Genomic DNA, 24,732 nt, shown 5'->3' on the forward strand with positions numbered 1-24,732 from the left:
TTTATTCGGGAAAGTACTAATAGAATTGTCAGGATGTAATTCGTTGATTTTTTTTTTAAATAATCTCAATTGTAATAAAATAGTATTTTCGTAAATCTATATTTTTGCTGATAGTAGAACGTAATATGAACTCGTATAGATACCATTCTGCTGTAAAGCATGCAATTTAGATTTTTGGACTTCATATTTTAAGAGGGATTGTGACAAATATACTATAACATATCGTATCTCGTATGTCGTATCACTCTTGTCAGAGCGGTCGTGGTCGTCATCCAGCATCATTGTTAACATCTGCCCAACATAGATATAGCATAGAAAATTATTAAAATATCTGACCCCCGTAATCGTGGCGGGATAAAATACTTTCTACCATTTATTCTTTTTTATATTAAAAAGATCATTGACATCGGAAGAACACATTTAGCGCTTTGCTCGGCTAAACCAAACAAACACAAAACTTCTTGAAGTGCGATAGTAGATCACTAAAAAAATCACATTTGATTATTTATAGCCTGCCAATGCTATCCGCGTAATGTGTGACAACTAAAAATTTGCGCAAAATATATGATCTTGGTGGTTGAGTTTGGCTATTAAAGGCAGAATTGTATACATTTTATTTTTACTACCTAAGCTTATGGTCTTGAGAGATCATTTCAGTGTAACCTTAGCAAGTAGGTGAGCTCACGGGGCTCCAACCTGACGACGTAGCTAACACTAACCTCAACAAGAGCAGTACTCCGCAGAACCTACCACCGGATCGGAAACGCAACCCAATGAGAAGATCCGGCGAGAAACTCAGGGGGATGTGGATGTGGTTTAATTTACTCGCCGAGCCCTTCGTTGCAAGTGACGGGTTCGACAAGAACGACGACCGGTGCTTGGGGTACTTAAAAGAACCGTTAGTGGAACTTACATTCTTACAGCTTAATTGAATAGATAATTGAAAAAATGTGTCCGCTTACTTAAGGGTAGTAGTTTCCGTCACGGCTATGGCAATAGTGACAACCTGCAGATAGATTCAAGCTGAGATCTCGAAAACTATGTGTTCCATTGAAAAAGCTTTTCCATTAGACAGCATTAGAAACGACAAATAAGGCACATGTTGTTATAGGCTTAAGAGCACTGCAATATCACGTACGACGCGAAATGCCTTTAAAGCAACAAAGGGCCACTCAATGGCATGAGTTCGAACAAATTTAATAACGCACTCACATTGACAGGTGAAAGCGAAGGCGTGAAAGTGGATTTAATGAGCGGGGGAATCATGTCTAGAGTGTGATGGACTACCATAGCAAGAGACCTTTTTTGTTTTTTGTTATTGGTTTGCTATTTTCTAGTAATGTTCTTTAGATAATCTCCAAATGAATTTTGAATTTATATCAAGAATGTTCGTTGAAGTAACAACAGCTATACAACCCAAAAAGGTTTTTACGGGATGTCGACGCACCATGTGATGAAAGTGAATTTATTGAGCGGGGGAATCATGGGAGACTCTGGTTTAGAGTGTGATGGATTAACATATCGAGAGACGTTTTTTTTTTGTTATTAGTTTGCTATTTTCTAGTAATATTCTTTAGATAATCTCCAAATGAATTTTGAATTTATATCAAGAATGTTCGTTGAAGTAACAACAACTATACAACCCAAAAAGATTTTTACGGGATGTCGATGCACCACACACACATGATGTTTAGGTACGCATCATAATCATTATGCATGTTGTTTTAATCTGTATTAAACAGATTATGTAGGTACCTGTTTTAGTTTTGGCGGCCATAAATGTATTATCTATGTTGGCGGCCATTTTGTCTCTCGACCACAGACAATAACAATTTTTATAGGGAACACAACTACAATTGTCACAGATTAATGACATTGAATTGCATAAATCAGATTTGTTAGATTCATCTAACAAATCTGATTTATCAATCTGAATTATCAAAATTATATACTTTTCATAATATAAAGTGTGTTTAAATAGCTCGACAATGTTCCATGTGTAGTCATAACACGACTCTGGCAGAAATTGCTGAAAGTATCGGCAGATTGCCATTAAAAAAAAAGAAACTGGCCAACCTCTAAGGTTAAGGATTTCAGTTGTATAGAGTATCATCTTCTATACGCTTGTAAAAATCTTTTGACGGGTTGCCAAAATTCTTTACTCTATCTTCGAGTAGCCTGAATTATAACCATACGTGAAGTTACAGTGATATTTGAATAGTATCTAAAAATATCTAACTTTAAAAATTCTTACCACATGACTGAACCTGCCATCAGTATCGTACCTGTAAAGAAATTAATACATTAGTTTTGTTTATAGTTCACAGTTATAATTAAAATCATTTTTACGTTTTTATCTTGCGTTTTTATAATTATTATCTTACATCTGGGATCCGCGTTATGTAAAGATGAAAGCCCAACTCAAACAAACTGCCAGTTCTCACGATACTATTAGTTCGGTCTGTGTGAAATAAAGCATGATAGTTCTAAGAAAATATTTCTAGAAAAATATATCTATTCTTTTGTACGTAAAACGAATTCATGGTTTGACATTCAGTGACTTTATAATTGAATGCACTCTGATTGGCTTATTCGCCTCACGTTTGATGATGTCACATCCGGTTGCGACTTGCGGAATATTTCCGGTCCAATTTCCCATGCAGTCGGGTGTTACTGGTGTTAGTTCAGAACAGGACGCTAACGCAGATTTCATAATTATAAAAAAGAAAGAGAGAGAGTTAAATTTGTAACTGAGCTAAAATATTATGATTTGAATTTATGACAATTAAATTCCATAAGATCCAGTACATTTCACTTGAAGATTCACCTCGGAGATTCTCAACTCCAAGCACGAGTTTTGATCGTATTTCTTGTAGGGTTTCGAGAAAATGAGCAAAGGCAAAGTGCATTAAGAATATCGGCTGTCCAATTTCAAAACCTAGTATCTGACAAATTAAAAAAAAAGTGTGTTTTTGCATTTTTCGACCTTGTAGACCATTCTCCACATATTAGGATAGCAAAAACCCCCAAAAATTTATAAAAAACGAAGTTACACAAAGTCGGAAACCTAGTATCTACAGTAAAGGTTTTCAAAATGCAAAAATTACAAGATTAGAACATAGTATATAACATCAACCATTTTAAAAACCTAATAAGTGCTTGTAGTTACTTGGATTTAAAATGGTTCATGCAGATACTAAGTCAATGAAATTGTTGAAATAAACGTCAAAACTCCCGCGAAACTTTAGTAAGTGAGAAAATCGTTGCACGTCGTTCGTGTTTTCGTCTATAAAATGAGTAAAAATCAGTTTTATAGGTCGAAATTGATCTTGAATGCTTTAAAAGAACAACATGGTGAAATGTAAGTACGCTTCAGTATGTTTTATTATTGTCAAGGTTTTTGTTTTCCAAAATTGCAACCTACTACGACACATAAAGTAAATGAAGGTGCAAATATTCCAGAGGATGTTAAAACTGCATACGGGAATCACAAAGCTAAAGCAAGTAAAGCAATACAAAAGTGTCAAGAAGATGCCTCCTTAGAAAATACTTCCTCTGTGAGATACTATTCGATGGATTTACAAAAAGTTATGTTGTTACCCGACATGCCTAAAGTCAAAGAATCGTTTTTCTTGAGTAGAATGATAACTTTCAACTTGACATTTGCACCAATCAGAAAGAAAACTAATGTTAATAATATTTGTATTCTATGGCATGAAGCCTATTCTGGACGAGATGCTCATGACATTGTTAATGCAATTGCAGCAATGATCGAAAAAGAAAGAGATTTGAATCATTTGATATTGTGATGTGATAATTGCACAGCTCAAAAAAAAAATTGGATCCTCTTTACATCACTTGTTACTATAATAATCTCTGAGTTTTTCAATTTAGAAAGTTTGACTTTGTAATATCTACCTAACTCAAGATCACACACGTATGTCAGCTGATAGAGTTCATGGCAATATGGAGAGGCAGATTAAAAACAAAAGATGCTGTGTACGATTTTGAAGACTATAAGAATGTAATTTTGGGTTGCAGATCGCATATTGAAGTTATCGAATTCCAAAAATCGTATGAGTGGGTAAAAAAGAAACGCATACCGCGACGCAGTGATGACCTTGTTCCCATTAATAATTTGTTGCTTAATTCTTTGGTTGAAGTAATATTTGTAAATGGGTGCCGTAATATGTTTTATAGGAATGATTTTGAATCTCCGTATTCCGAGTTGGATTTTCTTATTAAAAAACACAATCCCTTGATCATGCCAACCTTAAAAAAGATTCCAAGAGGCATTAACGAAAGTAAAAAGGAAGGCATAGTAACAACTTTATTTAGCTTATGCCAATGAACAGAAGTTTTGGAGAAGAAGTTTTGGCAAGGTGTAGCGATTAATAATAATCCAGCTAATTTAGTTTCTAGTGGACAATTATTAATAACCGAATAATTTATTTTTGTTTGACTGTTTTCAAATATTTTTAGTGATAATTTTTTGATTTTTTTGATTTACTGTGAACAAATAGTGTTTGGTTTCCGATTATGTGTTTTTTTTTCTTTTTCATTAAAACTGCTTATTTCTGCCCATATTTATGTTGTTTTATTCTGTTTTTTCTTACTATGTTATTGCATTTAGTTCCTACTCAGTAAATTCAGACCTAAATGAAAACAAAGCAAGTGATTTTACTAAGTCTATTAATTTGCGTTTATCCCCACTCATCATATTTTAGAACTAGATGAAAACAAAGCAAGTGATCTTACTAGGTTTTGAAATTGTCACACTCAAAAAGTTTGATCTAAGAAAACAATATTTTTATTAGTAACTGCTCCTCTACGTACATCTTTTGTGATAGACGCATGAAATCTACTTTTTTATAAAGCCTGTTATGTACCTCAAATTTTGCAATCACTCTCAAGAAGGTACGACTAATATTATTGAAACGGCACGCTGTCAAAGATATGAAATTGTTTTTCGGCTCTTCTGTAAAATTTAGTTTTATGCAGATACTGGGTTTTGATATTTCACAGCCGATATCTCCTGAGCCACTTGGTAAAAAATATCCTAAGAAGTATTTCGCTGAGCAGCAGTCTTTGTTCGGTTAACCGTCGGTAGGAACACAGTTGCTCAAACCTTGTATACATACATACTGTATGTAAGATTTTCTCAAGTTTATTGTCAACGAGATTCAAAGTATTCTTTTAGTAGGCGATTCGCGAAAATAAAAGCGCCTGGGAGATTATCGAACCTTGCGAAATTTCAGCATAATATTCTCGATTTTGGTAGTATTCGATAGTATTAGCCATTAATAACGGCTTTGATGTTCCGCCAAAATGCAGTACATTTAATTTTAATACTATTATATATGTAAGTAGAATATCCTAGTGGGATAAGGTGGAGAAAAATAAGAAGAAGATATATGTAAGTAGAAGAGTATAAGTTGAAGACCACAAATTAATCGTTCTCTTTATACACAATACCTTAGAATACATGCTAAATAGTTTCAGTACCAAATTTAATCATCCAAAACGTGCCTTTATAACGGCAACATTAAAAACTTCTACACTTCACCGCCATTATTCGTTCCTTGTCGACGAATTAATTGAATTTCCCTGAAACTTTATTATTAAGGTAAAGTTTCATAACTTTGAGCCCCTGTAAGTCAGAAATCTTGTATCAATCGAAGCGGATTGATTGGTATTTTAATGTATTTATTAAGTTTTTGGTTCATGATGTTCTTTTTTGAACATAATATTAAGAATAATATCACGGTTTACTTGATGCTGATAGCCTTTACAGGCTATTTCAGCTTCGCCTTGACGTGTAGGTGAGCTCACGGGGCTCAAACCAGAGTGTTGCTAACACTGGCCCTAGCAAGAGCAGTGCTTCGCAGAATCTACCACCGGATCGGAAACGCGACCCACTGAGAAGATCCGGCGTGAAACTTAGTGGGCTGTGTCTATGGGTTAAACAAATCGTTCATCACATGCCATCCGTATCTAAATTTAATATTAGCACGTGCGCACATTTTCAAATTGCTCTGTCGAAAATGTTGCCAGCGTGCGCCGGATGCACTCTAGTCGGACGTGGTAGATCATCGTTATCAGAGAGTCGGAAGGTCCGCTCTTCATATAATATTTTGTACCAGACCTCCACGTCATCCTTTCCGTCGCGAAACAATAAATTAGTGATAGTCAATTTGGTCAATTTCCAGACGATTTTCATTGGTCAGGATTTTTAGACTTGTAAAGACTTCTTTTTTGATTAATTACAAATACAAAATTTGCTTATTTTAATGAACCGGTAAGAAAATGTTTTTAAAAAAAAATGTTTGTTCAAATGTGAAATATAAATGGCGAACTAAAATCTAGAGATCAGATTCGAAACCTGACAATGCAGGCGTATTGGTACGTATAAAACAATTTATTATGTACCTTTGTGTAATACGGAAATTGAAGATTTATTATTGAATGTCATTTTTGTGGTATCATAGTAGGTTCAACATCGAATGTTGGATCTGATTGTGAGCGGTCGCGCAATACCAGGAGTTAAAGCCAAGGTGCTACCTATCACTGAAGACTCTCCTCAATCTTTGTGATGTGAACTGAAAGAAACGTGGAAGGACTACACGCTTATGACTTAAAAAGGTTTGTCGTAAATATTTTTTATGAAACATACTTATTAAAGATTGGATAGATGTCCTGACATCGTGAGGCGCATCAATCTGCCCTTTAGATCGGCAGCTTACGACCGCTATGCACTGAAGGACATGACCTAAAGACATCACACAGGACATAACATAAAGACCGGTGCAGGACACAACTCGAGAGGTTACTTTAAAACCTTAACCAAACTGACGTAATCAAGGCTCGAAATCCCCACCTCTTGCTTGCCCAACAACTTAAAAATCCTGTCATACTTAACAAAATACACTCCCTATGTTTGATACTCATGAAGTTCTCACGGTAATAGAATTCTGTGAACAATAGAAATATCACATTTATACGATGTTTTTCTTTGCGCTCGGGTAATTTTATCTTGAGGGAGCACTCGGAGTGCCTTATCCAGATATAGAAGCGTACTGGCTATTTTTTTCACAATATACTAGAAAAGGATTTCATATAAATTCCAAAGCAGAATTACTATTTTAAACTTTAATAATCAATACGTAGAAGATATTTTTCTGTACCTTAAATGAAGTATGTTCATTCTATTAGTATTTGTTCAAATTGTGTGTTTGTGTTTATTATGAGGAGCACTGAAGTATGCTCTACCTATACTTTAATGAATAAAGCAAAGTAAGATTTTTTCATAACTGAAAAGACCGGAAAAAGTGATTTTAAAGAAATGTACTTTGCTAAGTTCTTCGCTCGTTTTTCTCTATTGCTTGTAAACCATTTCCCTTTTGTAAGATCGTGTGGATGACATTAAGTGTTTTTTTTTTTTTAAATAGGTCTCTTTTTTAAAAGCATACAATAAAAATGTAAATTCTAATCGAAAAAACGAATCTAAATTTTAAAGTGTCAGTAATTCTGACCGAAAACCGACTACATACTGATTGAACTCAAGATTTTTTAAAGGCGCTTATGTTTCCAAATCTGATAATGCAAACGCAAAAATTCACGGTGACAAAAAGTTATTGATCAACGTGTATTGCGGCTTTGTGTTATACATTGCTGGTTTTGTTTTACACAGATGGACGAGTTTACAATACGTACGTACTTAACGCTTACCAGAGCTCACACACATCACGACCTGAATGCCGTCCGTACATTCTTTGAGACATGAACTCGAAGTCTCAATTGTTTAAAGCACTTGTTTGGCGTAGGACTCCTGAAATCAGGCTGTTTTGTGGCAGAGATTAATAGAATTATTTTTAGGCCCATTTTCAACGAACAATTACCTTGGCACTATTTAACAGTAGGCAGCGGCTCAGCTCGGCCCCTGGCATTGCTGACATCCATGGGCGATGGTAGCCACTCACCATCAGGTGGGCCCCGTGCTCGTCTGCCTACAAGGCCAATAAAAAAATTGCCTTTTATTAGGCTTCAGGAACGAACTCAACACCCTGTATATGAAGTATATTAAAAGCCTTTAGTGAAGAATTTTTTCGAACGATATTGTCATTTACGATTTCAATAGGTTTATTCTTAATTCCCATCCCAACCCCGTCTAGTCTTATAGATCGGTGTAGTTTAAGGACACCTGTGCTTGGATGCTGACGTCACATTCATCATCGTAACTCCATTATCTAGTTTATTATAAAAGGAGCAAAGATAATTAACGGTAAATCATTTATAACATTAAACAGACTAAGTCGTAAAAATATTTGCTATACTTGATAATGCTGGTATTTATAATAGATGTAACATAATGGTGTTGGCAAGTTCCCAGCTGCGGTGGAGACATGTTCTTGCCTATTGCCTAAATATTACTCTACCGTATCCTGTAATGTGTAGAACGGTTGTTCTAGCCATTAAGCCTGAAAGCATTGCTACTTCGAAATATACATTTTTGCTGCGGCTGTCTTTACACAAGATAATTCGTTCCGTAAACAATTGTTAAATACGCATTAACTTGGATAAATGAAGTCGTCTTGAAGTCGTCGTGGCCTAACGGATAAGACGTCCGGTGCATTCGTGTTGAGCGATGCACCCGGTGTTCGAATCCCGCAGGCGTGTACCAATTTTTCTAATGAAATACGTACTCAACAAATGTTCACGATTGATTTCCATGGTGAAGGAATAACATCGTGTAATAAAAATGAAACCCGCAAAATTATAATTTGCGTAATTACTGGTGGTAGGACCTCTTGTGAGTCCGCACGGGTAGGTACCACCACCCTGCCTATTTCTGCCGTGAAGCAGTAATGCGTTTCGGTTTGAAGGGTGGGGCAGCCGTTGTAACTATAATTGAGACCTTAGAAGTTATATCTCAAGGTGGGTGGCGCATTTACGTTGTAGATGTCTATGGGCTCCAGTAACCACTTAACACCAGGTGGGCTGTGAGCTCGTCCAATCATCTAAGCAACAAAAAAAAAAAAAAAATTGGTACTTCATCTTCTTCTTCATCACGTTCATTCATTCACTTCCTCATCATCTGCAAAATTTGAGACCCGGCATAGTCGCAACACTAGAAAAGAGATTTTTTTTTTTTTTTCTTTTCCACTTTAACACCTGCGATCAGTCGCCAAGACTATAATCAGGTGAGTTGTGATGTAACAATTGGTTTGGAGGGACAGAGCCAATGCTCCGTCTCGCCTTAGTAGGGTAGCACGTCGGCTCTCTTGAGTCTTCTAATCGGATTTGGCTGCAATAGTAAGCTGGACAACGGGTTTGGGTGAGCTTTCAAGCGGTTCTTATAGTTAGCTGAGTATCGTTTAACTTCATCCAAGACGGTTGGGATTTCCAGGTACTCGTGGATTTCAGAATTTCGAGTATACCAAGGCGCCGACGAGAGTACCCTCAGGATACTGTTTTGAGCTCTCTGGAGGCACATAATGTTGGATTTGCTGGCTGTCGACCACAGTTGGATTCCATACGTCTAGATCGGTTTTATTATTGAGCAATACACCCGTAGCTTGTTGGATAGGGATAAGGCAGCCTGTCTACTGAGAAGCCAGAGTAGGTTTTTAAATCTTATGTTAATTTCGTTACGTTTCGTTTTTATGTGGTCTTTCCATGTCATCCTTCGGTCCAAGTGGAATCGAAGATACTTAACGCGCTTTATTACGGTCCATTTTGGCTATTTCTCTAGCTATCTCTTTTGGTGTAGTAGGACTCAAGGGTAGGCATAATTGCAAGTCTTGCTTTAATACTCGGTTTAATTCGGGAACTTCTGGACTATCCGTACTGTTGGGTTTAAATACTTCAGCCAGGTATATAGCGAAGGCCTGAGATTTTTCCTGGTCAGTTCGCGCCCATTTATTACCGGATCTTAAAGGCGGAGAGCACTGCTGCGGCTGTGGGAGGTACTTTGTTGCCTTCCAGAGGTTGTGAGAGCCATTTGCATTTGGAGACATTTTTTCCAATCTCTGCTTGAGTGATTCGTTTGAAGCGTAATCCAGAAGATCTTTGAGTTCTTTAATAGCTCGATTTAGTCTGGTTTTATCCGCACATCGGAGGTTTGCTGGGTTTAGGGCGGTCGGTAGTACATGGTTCATCCGTTGCGTCTAAAGGTAAGGTGCTGAAGCGGTTTTTCACGGTGGTACTTGGGGCCTCTGGTGAGGAGCTGGAGTACTTTCTTGTCTTACTGCTTCTGCTATTGGGTGATTGTACCCTTTGCCATGGTGGAGGAGCAGGGGGTTGAGGAATGTCTTCCAGCAAGGTTGCTACCGGTGTGATACTGGCTACATTTGGTTGCTCTACATTGGTCGTGTCTTGTGGTGACATTCCCAGGACAGAAAGAGATGACGAACGTTGTCTGTCAAACAAGTCTGGAAGGAGTGCTTGTTGAGTAAGCTGTTTGTGTTGTGGTTGAGGGTTTTTTAAGGGATTTAACTTCATTTTTGTTCCCACGAGTAGGGTCGAATTATCGGTAGCTCACAGGGTGACGCCCATTCCTGTGAGAAGGCACTATACAACGATGTGGCCAGGTCCATCGAGGTTGGCGCTAGAGACTGAATTCCCTCAGCCATTCATCCTATCGGCGCGGTTCCCACCTTAGGATTGGAGTTATTTTTTATGGAGGTTGTCTTCCTCTTAACCCAGGCAATTAAGCCAAGGCCACCGTTCTCACGAGACATGACCGCAAGTTTACGGCTTGTAGAAGTCATTTCCTACTTCTACAGGAGCTAGCTGCTAAGCCCGCTAGTAGGTTAGTTGACCGCCGCCTACGACTCAGCGTTTGTTGTTCTTTAGCACCACCCAGGGGACACGTATAGGGTTGTGGTTAGGTAGCTCCTACGGACGCGAACAACTTTGTCCCTCGAAAAGAGAATATGGCGAAATTTACATTCATTAATTCACTTCATCATCATCTGTAAAATTGGAGACCCGGCATAGTCGCAACACTAGACAAGAGAATATGGCGAATTTACATTCATTAATTCACTTCATCATCATCTGCAAAATTTGAGACCCGGCATAGTCGCAACACTAGACAAGAGAATATGGCGAAATTTACATTCATTAATTCACTTCATCATCGTCTGTAAAATTGGAGACCCGGCATAGTCGCAACACTAGACAAGAGAATATGGCGAATTTACATTCATTAATTCACTTCATCATCATCTGCAAAATTTGAGACCAGGCATAGTCGCAACACTAGACAAGAGAACATGGCGAAATTTACATTCATTAATTCACTTCATCATCGTCTGTAAAATTTGAGACCCGGCATAGTCGCAACACTAGACAAGAGAATATGGCGAATTTACATTCATTAATTCACTTCATCATCATCTGCAAAATTTGAGACCAGGCATAGTCGCAACACTAGACAAGAGAACATGGCGAAATTTACATTCATTAATTCACTTCATCATCGTCTGTAAAATTTGAGACCCGGCATAGTCGCAACACTAGACAAGAGAATATGGCGCAATTTACTGTTTAGGTTCAGACTGCGTTATGTCGAAAAATTAATTTTATCTAAAAGCTCTCTTGCGAGCCCATTGTAGTTCTAAGTTGGAATAAAACAAATTGAAGTTACACATGCGTTAATCGAAAAATAATATGAGAATAATACATACATGTTTTTTGAAGGCGAATCATTATTTTTTCAAACGTTAAATATGAAACGGGGTATTTCGAGTTTGTAAAAATATTCTTGTTATACAGAGCATTAAATCAATTGTGCGATCAAAGGAACTTCTGAAGGACTGAGCCAAGTCGCCTTGAGGCGGCCCTTTACTTCGTTATATCATACGCGATTTAGTCGTAGCGGCATCAAAGGCCTTTAAAATTAAACGCTAGCCCGTGTACCGTACAAACAGTATTTTTATTATGAATTTTCAAAAATGTTTTTCCGAAGCTTATAATGTGATTCAACTTTTTTAAAAGACAAAATTCTCGAGCAATTTTAACTGATATTTTTTTTTATTGCTTAGGTGGTTGGACGAGCTCACAGCCCCCCTGGTGTTAAATGGTTACTGAAGCCCATAGACATCTACAACGTAAATGCGCCACCCACCTTGAGATATAAGTTCTAAGGTCTCAATATAGTTACAACGGCTACCCTCACCCTTCAAACTGAAATGCATTACTGCTTCACGGCAGAAATAGACGGGGTGGTGGTACCTACCCGCGCGGACTCACAAGAGGTTCTATCACCAGTAATATTAAAGTTAAATTTTATATATGAGATCAAAGCAGACAAACGATTCAAGAAGTTAAGGAAATAAGAAATATTACAAAATCTAATTTGAATGCCCGGAAAACAAAAAAAAAACACTCATGTTAATAACAATAGTAAAAAGCTAATTTGCAAAAATGTTCCAAGCGATTTAACTTTTTCAACTAATTCTATTCATGAATAACGTTCATATCCGGGTCCTTGTCAAGGCTTAATAAGCAAAATTAACATAACAATACACAATTTGCGGATAACCCGTCAAAGGTAGGCCGTAAAGCTTAACCGGTTACCGAGTGAAGCTGGAATCGGGCGCTCCTTTAACCGGGTAGAGCCGTGCTGCGAATAATATTCACGAAATTTTAGATTAAACTAGCAATTCAAGTGTTGGCGATGAGCGATCTAAAATAACTAACAATGCAATATCTTCTACGTGCAATTGTTCTACTTTTTTTTCAGAACTTACTTTAGAACATTTTAATTTTTAATCGAAGTGTATGATAACAATATGGATAAAAACCTTGCCCACGTATCTATCACTAGTTTTTGCCCGCGACTCCGTCCGCGTGAAATAGTTACTTTGGCATAACGCTAAATTTCACCTCCCACTTCATTTACGTAGAAAGTGAAAATATTTTTAGTATTATAGAATGTTAAGGAGCTATTTAAACCCCTACTTTGAAACATTCTTTATTGATGCTCCACTTGTATTTATTGGTCTTACCAATTGTATTGGTCTTGATGTTATATAGCCTATATATAGCCTTCCTCAATAAATGGGCTATCTAACACTAAAATAATTTTTCAAATCGGACCAGTAGTTCCTGAGATTAGCGCGTTCAAACAAACAAACTCTTCAGCTTATAATATTAGTATAGATAGTATTTATCTGTTTGTTTAAGCTTACGTGTTAATAAAATATAAGGGCTGTGCCACAGTGGCTTTTTGAGCTCCCGCTAATCCTCGCCTGGTTTTTCCTAACTAACTTTCTCAAATTATCTTCCTAATTTACTCATTACACTATTGTTCCATTGGCCTATTTTGCCGCGAAGCAAATTTTGCATGTAAATTAATAACACATCATTTTCTAAAAATATAAAAAATTATGTATGGCTTGTCTCCTTTCACTGTCTCCAATTTTGATATTTATACAGTTAGTCCATTCTTATTAACATTAACCCAACTGGTTTTAAGCTATAGCCGGAACAAATTTTCATCACAATACTTCACAGCAAAAATAGCCAATGTGGTGGTGAACCCATCAAAGCGGGATCGCGATTCGTCTCACCACTAGTTTTAGAAGTTTATGTTATGTTAAAGAGAAACACACGGGTGGTTACTACTACAATAATATGATATGTCGGCGCAAATATGACTATTTACCTACTGATCATCAACTAATTACTCTGTGATAAGAAATTGATGTTAAACAGTCCCTTTTATTGTAATTTCAATACTTTAAAATCTTGTAAACACGCTCACGTGTTTAATACTTGTAAACACGCTGACGTGTACGAAGTCCTATAAATACGGCCGTGCTGTCTAGCGTTGATTCATTCGTGTTCGAGCCGTAGTACAGTACGGATCTCTCTGTAACGTTGTTATGCTTCTCGTGCAATATACGCAGTTCTCGTGAAGTTTTGTTTTGGAAGCCCAAATATGAGTCATCATCGAGAACTTAAAGACCATGACGTCAACAATGCTGACGTCACACTTTTTAAAAACATTCCTTCAGCGTTTCTCCTCCGTCATCAGAAGTGGGATCACATGCCGCCTCCGCTCAGCAACAACCTGGAGACCATTTAACCATATCGGCGGAAGAAGACTACCCTCCAGCAACAGCCGATGAGCCTATACATCTACTCCACAAATCAGCATGGTCGAGCAACAAAATCAACACTCAAAGATAAGTTTTTATTTTTAATTACCAAAATTACACCACAACATAAGTACCACAGTGTACGCCTCGGCAAAAGTACCACAGTGTACGCCTCGGCAAAAGTACCACAGTGTACGCCTCGGCAAAAGTACCACAGTGTACGCCTCGGCAAAAGTACCACAGTGTACGCCCACTACATAAGTACCACAGTGTACGCCCACTACATAAGTACCACAGTGTACGCCCACTACATAAGTACCACAGTGTACGCCCACTACATAAGTACCACAGTGTACGCCCACTACATAAGTACCACAGTGTACGCCCACTACATAAGTACCACAGTGTACGCCCACTACATAAGTACCACAGTGTACACCCACTACATAAGTACCACAGTGTACGCCCACTACATAAGGACCACAGTGTACGCCCACTACATAAGTACCACAGTGTACGCCCACTACATAAGTACCACAGTGTACGCCACAACATCGCACTACACAACATCCTTATCCGAACACCTTAAATAAATCTACGAGAACCGCCGAGAACTCTACGAGAACCGCCGAGAACTCTACGAGAACCGCCGAGAACTCTACGAGAACCGCCGAGAACTCTACGAGAACCGCCGAGAACCCTACGATACCCTCCGAGAACCCTACGATACCCTCCGAGAACCCTACGATACCCTCCGAGAACCCTACGATACCCTCCGAGAACCCTACGATACCCTCCGAGAACTCTACAATCAAATCGCATTAATAAGTCTCAAACCTTCATAGTTACAAGTAACGCAAGTATAACAGATGCGCTACTCAGAGAAACTTTTTATTCCTACAGGTCAATGAGAATCAAAGAAAAACCTACGAGAATCAACGAGGCCGGTGCAGAGCACGCACCGCCTGTCAGTATGGCCGTGTCGGCGCAAATATGACTATTTACCTACTGATCATCAACTAATTACTCTGTGATAAGAAATTGATGTTAAACAGTCCCTTTTATTGTAATTTCAATACTTTAAAATCTTGTAAACACGCTCACGTGTTTAATACTTGTAAACACGCTGACGTGTACGAAGTCCTATAAATACGGCCGTGCTGTCTAGCGTTGATTCATTCGTGTTCGAGCCGTAGTACAGTACGGATCTCTCTGTAACGTTGTTATGCTTCTCGTGCAATATACGCAGTTCTCGTGAAGTTTTGTTTTGGAAGCCCAAATATGAGTCATCATCGAGAACTTAAAGACCATGACGTCAACAATGCTGACGTCACACTTTTTAAAAACATTCCTTCAGCGTTTCTCCTCCGTCATATGAAATTTTTAGACATTTTTATTAATATTTCAACAAATAGTACGTTTTTTTTTATTATTATTATTGTATTCCATTTTCGAGCCGATGAATTGCCAATGCTATGTACGCCATTGTTGTCACATGCATCAGGCCATAAATTAAATAGTTTAAATTTATTTTCAATGTTAGATGTTTGTGATGTGGAAGTACTTAATTAAAATAAAAAAAAAAGTTGCATCTGTGTTGCTATAAAATTGTAGCATCTCTCTCTGTATGTAGCATGACCCTAAATCCTCAATGAACAGTGAACGGTTCGTGTGATTCTGTTCGCTTATGAATATTCCTATGCGTTCGTGAATGTTCATTTGTATGCAGCAGCGTTAGTGCTTCAAATAGTTTAAATTGAACCCTTCGACAGAAGAATTAGGTTATGGTGACGTTTATAATCGCTTTTTTTAATGTTGGTAGTGTTTTCATTCCACAGAGTATGTGTAGGTTGGTATTATTTGTTGAACAGCAAAGGATTTCAATGTTCACTGCCATATTATGATACGTTGGACGACCGTATGTTTTTCTGCATCTGTCTATCTATCTATCTTTCAGCCCATATACGTCCACTGTTGGACATATGCCTCCCGCAAGCCTCGTCACAAGGATAGGTCCTGCGCAGTACAGTGCCTATTTCTGCCGTGAAGCAGTAATGCGTTTCGGTTTGAAGGGTGGGGCAGCCGTTGTAACTATACTGCGACCTAAGAACTTATATCTCAAGATGGGTTGCGCATTTACGTTTTAGATGTCTATGGGCTCCAGTAACCACTTAACACCAGGTGGGCTGTGAGCTCGTCTACCCATCTAAGCAACAAAAAATATACAAAAAAAAAAAGTTCTAAGGTCTCAAGTACAGTTACAACGGCTGCCCCGCCCTTCAAACCGAAACGCATTACTGCTTCACGGCAGAAATAGGCGGGGTAGTGGTACCTACCTACCCGTGCGGACTCACAAGAGGTCCTACCACCAGTAAAGTAGTAAAGGTTTAACTTCTGTCTCGGCTTAACTTGCTTCGTTCTGCTCTAATTTGATTGTCAATCAGATAGTGGATATTGAGTATCTCCTGCAATGCAGTTCTGGGGTAGAAAGGAGGGGTGCTCTCGTAAATCGGTATAAAGTGCGCAGTCCGCGTTAAAATCCATTAATGTCCCTTTCGCATGCAATCTAGCAGTTAAATAAAAAGTTAAGTAAGACTTCGTGGCCTGAATCGTGGTTTTGGTCATAAGTTTATAACAACATGCTCTTTGAGTTGACTTATACGTATAAATAGATAAAAAGGGGTTCAAATTTAACGGAACAAGGATTATTTTTTGTTTTATGGCTTCTATATATATTTTTTTTTTACAAGCATACGGCCCACCTGATTATGAGTGGTTACCGTCGCCCATGGACTTCAGCAATGCCAGGGGCAGAGTCAAGCCGCTGCCTATCGATGTTCAATTTTTTCTTCAAATATCAAATTTAGTCCAGCGTCACTTTAATCCAAGGACTCACTTTAGTTATAATTTACGTTGCATACTCTACGAAGTCCTACAGTTGTTTAACATCAAATTAAGTTTAAATGAAAGTTTCGTTTCATCCACATTATGTTTCCAGAGAACTTTTTATCACATAGCATCCGATTCTGAATTAAATTCCCTTCCACCGTATTTCTTGTACTATATAACATTTCCTTCTTAAATGTAAATTCGCAGAGTATCCTCAATGGTTAGCAGTTACTTGGCTATGTCATTGCCACTGTTAATTTCTAGTAGCGACGCTAACCACTCACAACCAGTAGGCCGTATGTTAGCACACCTATGAAGGCAATCAAAACAATGAAAAAAAACCCATTAAATCACGAATTTGTCATACAAAATTCCAATCTAATTAAGTATCCAATATAGATCAAATTCACTCGTGATCCATGGCTTGAGACCATCAAATAACGTTCGTTTTATTGCAGAACCCTATTAAGTGTCAAATCGCGGTGTTCCGATATTGGTTCCGCGCAATTCCCGACCAGATAACGGCAAATCGTAAAAAGTTAATAGACGCGTCGATTTATGTGACTTTAACGTTTATATACGAAGAAAAAAAAACGAACGTTTGTAATATCTTTGCCCTTCAATGGGTACAATGTATCTATATATTAATACGTGAAGCAAAAACTTTGTATCCCTTTTTACGAAAATTGCGCGGACGGAGGATTATGAAATTTTTCACACTTATAGAGAATATAGAGAAGAAGTGCATAATGCTATTTATTTTTTTAAATAAAGCATAAAAGATACATTAAATCAATAAAGAAAACATTACACACACTACATACCATGTATTTGACGCACACACGCATGCATACTATTTATTGTCAAGTTTTGTATTAAATATTGTTTGTCTTTGTTAATATTTCTTATAGTGTAGTCTTGGCGAAATTTGTGATTATAGAAGTATAAAATACAATCATAATAGTGTACAAACTTACAATTCCAATTAATTATAGTCGAATTTCGACTACTGCGGGACCTCTAGTTGATATAAAGAAACTACTAGGGAACAAATTGTTACTGTTTCTCGATGAAGCTTGAGTAAATTAACCCACAGACACAGCCCACCGAGTTTCTCGCCGGATCTTCTCAGTGGGTCACGATTCCGATCCGGTGATAGATTCTACGAAGCACTGCTCTTGCTAAGGCCAGTGTTAGCAATACTTCCGGTTTGAGTCCCGTGAGCTCATCTACACGTTAAGGCGGCACTGAAATATCCTCTCAAGGCTATCAGCATAGGTAGGAGAAAGAAAAAAGAATGAAGCGTTTCTTAATTTAAATGTTAAATAATGTTTGAATATATTCACCCCGCATTTCGTCTTCTTGTTTGCATAAATATATAAAATCCATCATGTTACGTTTCCAATAACTCGAAACTACTTGAAGAGTTCGCATATAGGGAACTCATATTTTATGTACAAGATCGAGCGGAACTCGCTACATTTTGTAGTGATCTTTCAGATTACAGTGTGCCATAAATGAATAGTATAGTACTTTTTTTGCTTATAAGAAAAGCAAGTGTGCGTCGATCATAGCTATAATAAAAAATGAAACTGTATATCTTGTTTTTATTTATTTATTGGTTAGATGTGTGGACGAGCTCACAGCCCACCTGATGTTAAGTGGTTACTGAAGCCCATAGACATCTACAGCGTAAATGCGCCACACACCTTGAGATATAAGTTCTAAGGTCTCAGTATAGTTACAACGGCTGCCCCACCCTTCAAACCGAAACGCATTACTGCTTCACGGCAGAAATAGGCGGGGCGGTGGTACCTACCCGTGCGGACTCACAAGAGGCCCTACCACCAGTAATTACGCAAATTATAATTTTGCGGGTTTGATTTTTATTACACGATGTTATTCCTTCACCCTGGAAGTCAATCGTGAACATTTGTTAAGTACGTATTTCATTAGAAAAATTGGTACCCGCCTGTGGGATTCGAACACCGGTGCATCGATAGATACGAACGCACCGGACGTCTTATCCTTTAGGCCACGACGACTTCCTTTAGGCCACGACGACTTGTGAAATAGATGTAGATTTTTTTCATCAACATCGCATTAATACCCTCTTTAATTTATTTGATTAAAGGAGTTTAATAACATCTCGACTTCATTCATGAAGTTGAAATCTCAGCTGCATTATGGAAGGGTTGTTTTACCTTTAAATTTGGATGACATGACTGCTTTGCGACAAAAATTAAGCGTGCGGGCTTACTTGGTATGCTATAAATCCTTAGCTATTTTGCCCTATGATATAGAATTAAACACGCACACCCGAACAAAACATTCCAAATTTGTCCTCAAGTTATTGTACTGTTCAATTCCATCACTGTGGCATTACGTTGATCCAGTACGTGACTATTGACTGAATACCGTCTGTAGTTGTCGACGGTGATTTCGCATGGGAGGCTGCGTATAGCGGTGAAGCGGCGTAGTATCGATAGGCGAGTTATATACGGGCGTACCCCGGAAATCACGTCTGAAAAGTTGTTTGCAATATTCTCTGATGTTTGTTTAACGCTCTTAGGACTTTTAGGTTTCTTTTACACTGGTGTAATTACTGGTGGTAGGACCGCCACTCCGCTTATTTCTGCCGTGAAGCAGTAATGTGTTTCGGTTTGAATGGTGGGGCAGCCGTTGTAACTATACTTGAGACCTTAGAACTTATATCTCAAGGTGGGTGGCGTATTTACGTAGATGTCTATGGGCTCCAGTAATCACTTAACGCCAGGTGGGCTGTGAGCTCGACAACCCATCTAAGCAATAAAAAAAAAAGTTTGTACAGTTTAAAAAATTATGACGAAAAATAATGTAAGATGATGGCTAAACAGCCAGACAGCAATAACAAAAGTCTAATAGAATACAAAAGGTAAAATCTCGTAGTCGCTGTGTTTGCTATGATTAATCTGCCTACTCTTTAAAAGTTTCACATAACATTAAAAATAATATCTAAACATAATATAATTTTTATTAACAAATCTTACTATTATGCAATATCAGCTACATTTTTCGTCATAGATATTGAAATAGAAAACAGATAGATAGAAAATGCAACACACATATATATATATATATGTATATGTATTTCACTGGAATGGTACACCGCGCGTAGTTCGTTTCCAAATGATTCTTGTCCACCTGATGGTTGTCTGGAAGAGATCGCTCTTAGCGATAAGACCGCCAATTGTACTTTTTGGTGTTTAATGTGTCGCACTGTTTATTTGTTTTTTGGTGTACAATAAAGAATACTCTCACACACACACACACACACAACTTACATTAGGCCTCGAAAAAGGTAAACGTTGAATTTAACAACAAAAAAAACCAACAGATATACGACCGATTTCCAATCGATCATATTATCTCGATTCGACGAGTCCATAACAAACCCGCAATAAGGACCCTAGTACGTCGGTCAAAAACAATGGGCCATTGGGCTGAACGACAAATTGACGTGGCCCTTTATGGGACGCCCTAAACATGTCATGGCTTGACATGATAGCCTCGGGCAAGACATACTGGCATGTTAGTTGTTGTGGCTTGATTGTTTGGATGCTGGTTATCTACTACCATTTAATTTTATACGACCCCTGTGTATGTTTTTCGTTTTTTAAGACATTACTTTATTTAGAGCCATTTAGGTTTTTTTTTTAATATGATTAAAAAGGAGGATCAATGATATCATAACAAAAAAGCAAATTGGATTTACAAATTGACCGAAACAAGAACAATGTCAAGTACTTACTTCGTAAAGTGTTTATGAGTGAAAGTTGCTCAAAAATTTGTCAATTCAGAGATGTTTTACATTAAAATTTGGAAAAATAAAAACTTATTTAGTTAATTAATCTCATAAATACCTTAATATTGCCAAAGCACAATTGATTAGAAACGATGAGAATATTTTTATGGTTATCTTTTTGTACTTTTCGAGAATTTTAAATTTCGTCTCACATGAGGTGGGCTCTAGGGAAAAAAATCCTGTCATCTCCATTTTACAACATCCACCATCGTAGCTGAAACCATATTGCTTTAAACCACAGCAAGGTATTTTTTGTTACACATCATCAGTCTGTGAACTGCCTTCGCAATGTAGAAACAATGTTGAAATTATGGGCACTATAGTCATTCCTCAAATTAAATTTAAAATAAACTGTAATTTTTGACGAAAAAATACAGGAAAACATGGCATAGTTTAACTCTACATTATAATAAGATAAGCATAAGTAGAACAAAATATTATAATGCCAATAAAACGTTGTTACATCCACCTCTCAAACAGTGTAAGGTTAATTAAAACGACCAAGGTTTGATAAAGTTTTATTTCAATCTAGATTACCGACGGAGCAATAACGGCTTAAACTAAGTTAGGTTTGGTTTAGCGACCACACTGTTGCGTGAAAGACTTGAACAATTTAGAGGAAATTTAAAAATGGAGAACCAGCGAATCCTGTTTCATTTAGAAGAGCTATAATTGTGGTTTCTCTTAGCCCTATAAAAAATCTTTAAACGAAGTTTATGGAAGGTCGGTACTCCCATTCTTTAAAGTACGAGTATTATTAGATAAATATGTAGGTATATAATTAGGTAGGTAATTATGTATATAATGAAATAAGAGGAAGGTTTCCCTTTAAATCTAACCACGTATATGGTAAAATATTTTACTTTAGACTTTAGAGCCACATAAAATAAAACAATATGATTTATACTAAGGATCATGACTTCCATAAATTTAGGTAGGCTATAGGTTTCGATAAAACCGACACGAATTGACGACAAACCCTACACAAATACCCCCAAAATTTGCTATTTTGTACAATTTGTTTGGAAGTAGAAAATAAATTTGAGAGAAGGATTTTACAACTTTACACTTTCAAAATAACGGTTATAATTTTTACTGTACTCACATAGTTTATTTTGTTATAAGGATCTCCAAAGAACAATAAAATTAGGGGCAGTCCAAATATATATGCAAATATACTACGAAAAATACTATTTGGGGAGGCTTAAAGACAAAGGGAAGATCTTCCACCGAGCGGTGACATTGCTCGGTAGACCGACGGTCCGAATGTTGTTGTTCGGAACTTGTATATATGCAAGCTTGTCTTGAAAATGTCGTAAGCGAGATTCAGGCATCTGTCAAATATCTTGTGTTCTGTGATGGCTACCGCCACAACTACACCAATAAAAAATAATCATTAAAAACGCTCCATTCTCTAACTTGAACGATACGGTCGCATTTTTCGAAACGACTACGAACGGAGTTTCTAAATCGCAGATTTATATGTGCTCCTACTATCGGCAGGTGTAAAATTTAGTTCTGGGACGTTTTAAAGTCCCGTAGGGTCAGATAAAATTGTTCGCTCCGTTCGACGTCTCAATCGTTAAACTGGGATCGCCTTCTGAAAGCGGTGAATTGATTGTGTGACCTTGACGCTGGTCAGCTGTGATGAAACTTTCTGTGAATCCCGCAACTCGACAACGTTTGGACGACCATTTATTAGAGTTTGGAGCGCTAATTAAAATTCTTGAATTCTTCAAGTTTTATTAAGTTAAATGGTACACTTTTAAGCTATAATTTGCTCTTATATTATGGGTCACGGGAAACAGACGGACAAAAAAAAAACAAGTACTTTCAGATTCCTAATACTAAATACCTTTAACAAAGGTGGATTGCAGCGCAGTGTGGGACGGCCACCTACCAGATGAAGCGACGACCTAGTAACCCACTGGGTCACGTGGGATACAGTTGACATTGGGGCGGCCGCAATGGAGATCAGTTGGAGTGGCATATGATGATTGGAGTGGTTCCGGGCCACGTTTTAGGTACGTTATTATACTAGGAAAAATTGTTACCTACAGGATTTGTACAGGTATTAATGACTATCTGCGACAAGATACAGGTTTACAGGCTTCAACCACCCATAATTTTTGAAAAACTAATGCGGAGAGATCGCATGAAAATTATAGGGTTAGAGATCCAGAAGAAATCCTTAGAATTCAACTTCTTGTTATTAACTTACCCAAACCCTTAAGCAATTAAGATGATTTGAAATACGTTACCTGGTAATGCAAACACCGTAGTAACAAAGGATGGAAGAGCAGTAAAAAAAACAAAATGAAATACGCAGTAGAGGCAACCCGGGTAAACGCAGCGATGTGCGCGGATATCCGTATAAAATCCACCGGAGGCTGAAATATCCGCTAATGTATTCGATTCACGTCGAACTGTACCAAGCCCGGTTAAGGTGAAGATATGCCCCGGTTAATCTAGTCGCTCTTTGATTTACGACCGTGACACACTTTGGGCACATCTTGAACTGCTGCGGTAATTAATTTGAATAATTATTAAATTTTTTCTGTAAGTAATGCAATATTCTTCTTTTAGAGACGTTATCAACTTTAAATAATTCGTTTAGTTCTACTGAAATTTCTCAAATGCTAATTTTTTACGGTATTGTACTGGAAATCTATAAACTGAGGTAAATTGAGATGTTTTTTCCTTGTCGTCTGTACCAGGAGCCCATATTTACTAATGGAAACCAGCCATGCCAGCTGTTCGAAAAATACTCATCCAATTATTAAATAAAACCCTATTATTATAACAATTTCCTAAATAAGAACAAAAAACCATAAGGCGACCGTTTCTTTTTTGGGTTTTTAAGGCGCTAATTATCAATCTATATTACCAATCGCGTTGATTAAAACTGTAACTATTCAGCTATCCCAATTTATTATGTGGAACATTCAAAAGTTGGTAATTCACGGAGATCCAGCATCGTCTCCATGCAGGGATCGATTTGCATATCAAGGGACGCAGTCCGGAGTCGTCGGCCTTCACTTGGCCTACTTTCGTCATTCCGGCTTTGTCCTCTGGCATTTTCTCTAACGTCAGCTATTTGCATGTTGCAAGACAATTTTATTACCCTCATAATAGAGGGAAGGGAATTCTGTTTATATGTCGAGTTTGGGGAACTTCTCATCTTTGCGTCGTAATTGGCTTTAAAAATTAAATGCATATTTATGTGATTTTTTTCTGAATAGGCAAGACGAGATAATTAGAAATTATAGGGACACATAATGAGATTCCTCGATTAATATGTTATTCTGGCTATTAATTAGTAGATACATTTTAGATTTAAAAATGAATAGTCTAGTTTCTATATTGTAAATTGTAAAAAAAAACACTGTATTATTAACTATGTAAGCATTCGGATTCTCAAATCTCTTGATACTTGCAGTGATCACTGGAGCTCATAAGCTCCATAAAGGGAACACATTTCTCTAACCATAAACATTACACTACAGATTCGATGTTCAAAAACACGTCACAATAATACTTTAATCTCTGACAGAATAATTTTATAGCTGGTATTTGCATGCTCTTTGTATGTTTGATCATCATGACCTAGATTTTATTTAACTAGATTACAATTAGATTCAATTATACACAAACTAAATACGGATTGACTATTTCCGACAGTGATCAACGTTTTTAGTGGCACAAATAACTTGTTGGTTTTACTAAGCGTGATTTTTTTACTGGTGGTAGGACCTCTTGTGAGTCCGCGCGGGTAGGTACCACCGCCCTGCCTATTTCTGCCGTAAAGCAGTAATGCGTTTCGGTTTGAAGGGTGGGGCAGCCGTTGTAACTATACGTGAGATCTTAGAACTTATATCTCAAGATGGGTGG

At 37.5% G+C, this 24,732-nt stretch overlaps 1 protein-coding gene and 1 long non-coding RNA gene across 16 annotated transcripts in view; both read right to left on the reverse strand.

Annotated features, from left to right (window-relative positions):
• Nucleotides 1-24,732, reverse strand: part of LOC114244342 (uncharacterized protein CG43867) — a 376,703-nt gene that overhangs the window by 105,238 nt on the left and 246,733 nt on the right. The gene's annotated exons all lie outside the window — the stretch shown is intronic.
• LOC149500945 (uncharacterized) lies at nt 14,045-14,814 on the reverse strand. The gene is made up of 2 exons (XR_016324611.1): nt 14,659-14,814; nt 14,045-14,388 (listed from the first exon to the last, which is right to left on the reverse strand). It is a non-coding gene; the product is annotated as an uncharacterized LOC149500945 (long non-coding RNA).

Source organism: Bombyx mandarina, chromosome 18 (genome assembly GCF_030267445.1).
Source record: "Bombyx mandarina strain Sakado chromosome 18, ASM3026744v2".
Classification (NCBI taxonomy): domain Eukaryota; kingdom Metazoa; phylum Arthropoda; class Insecta; order Lepidoptera; family Bombycidae; genus Bombyx; species Bombyx mandarina.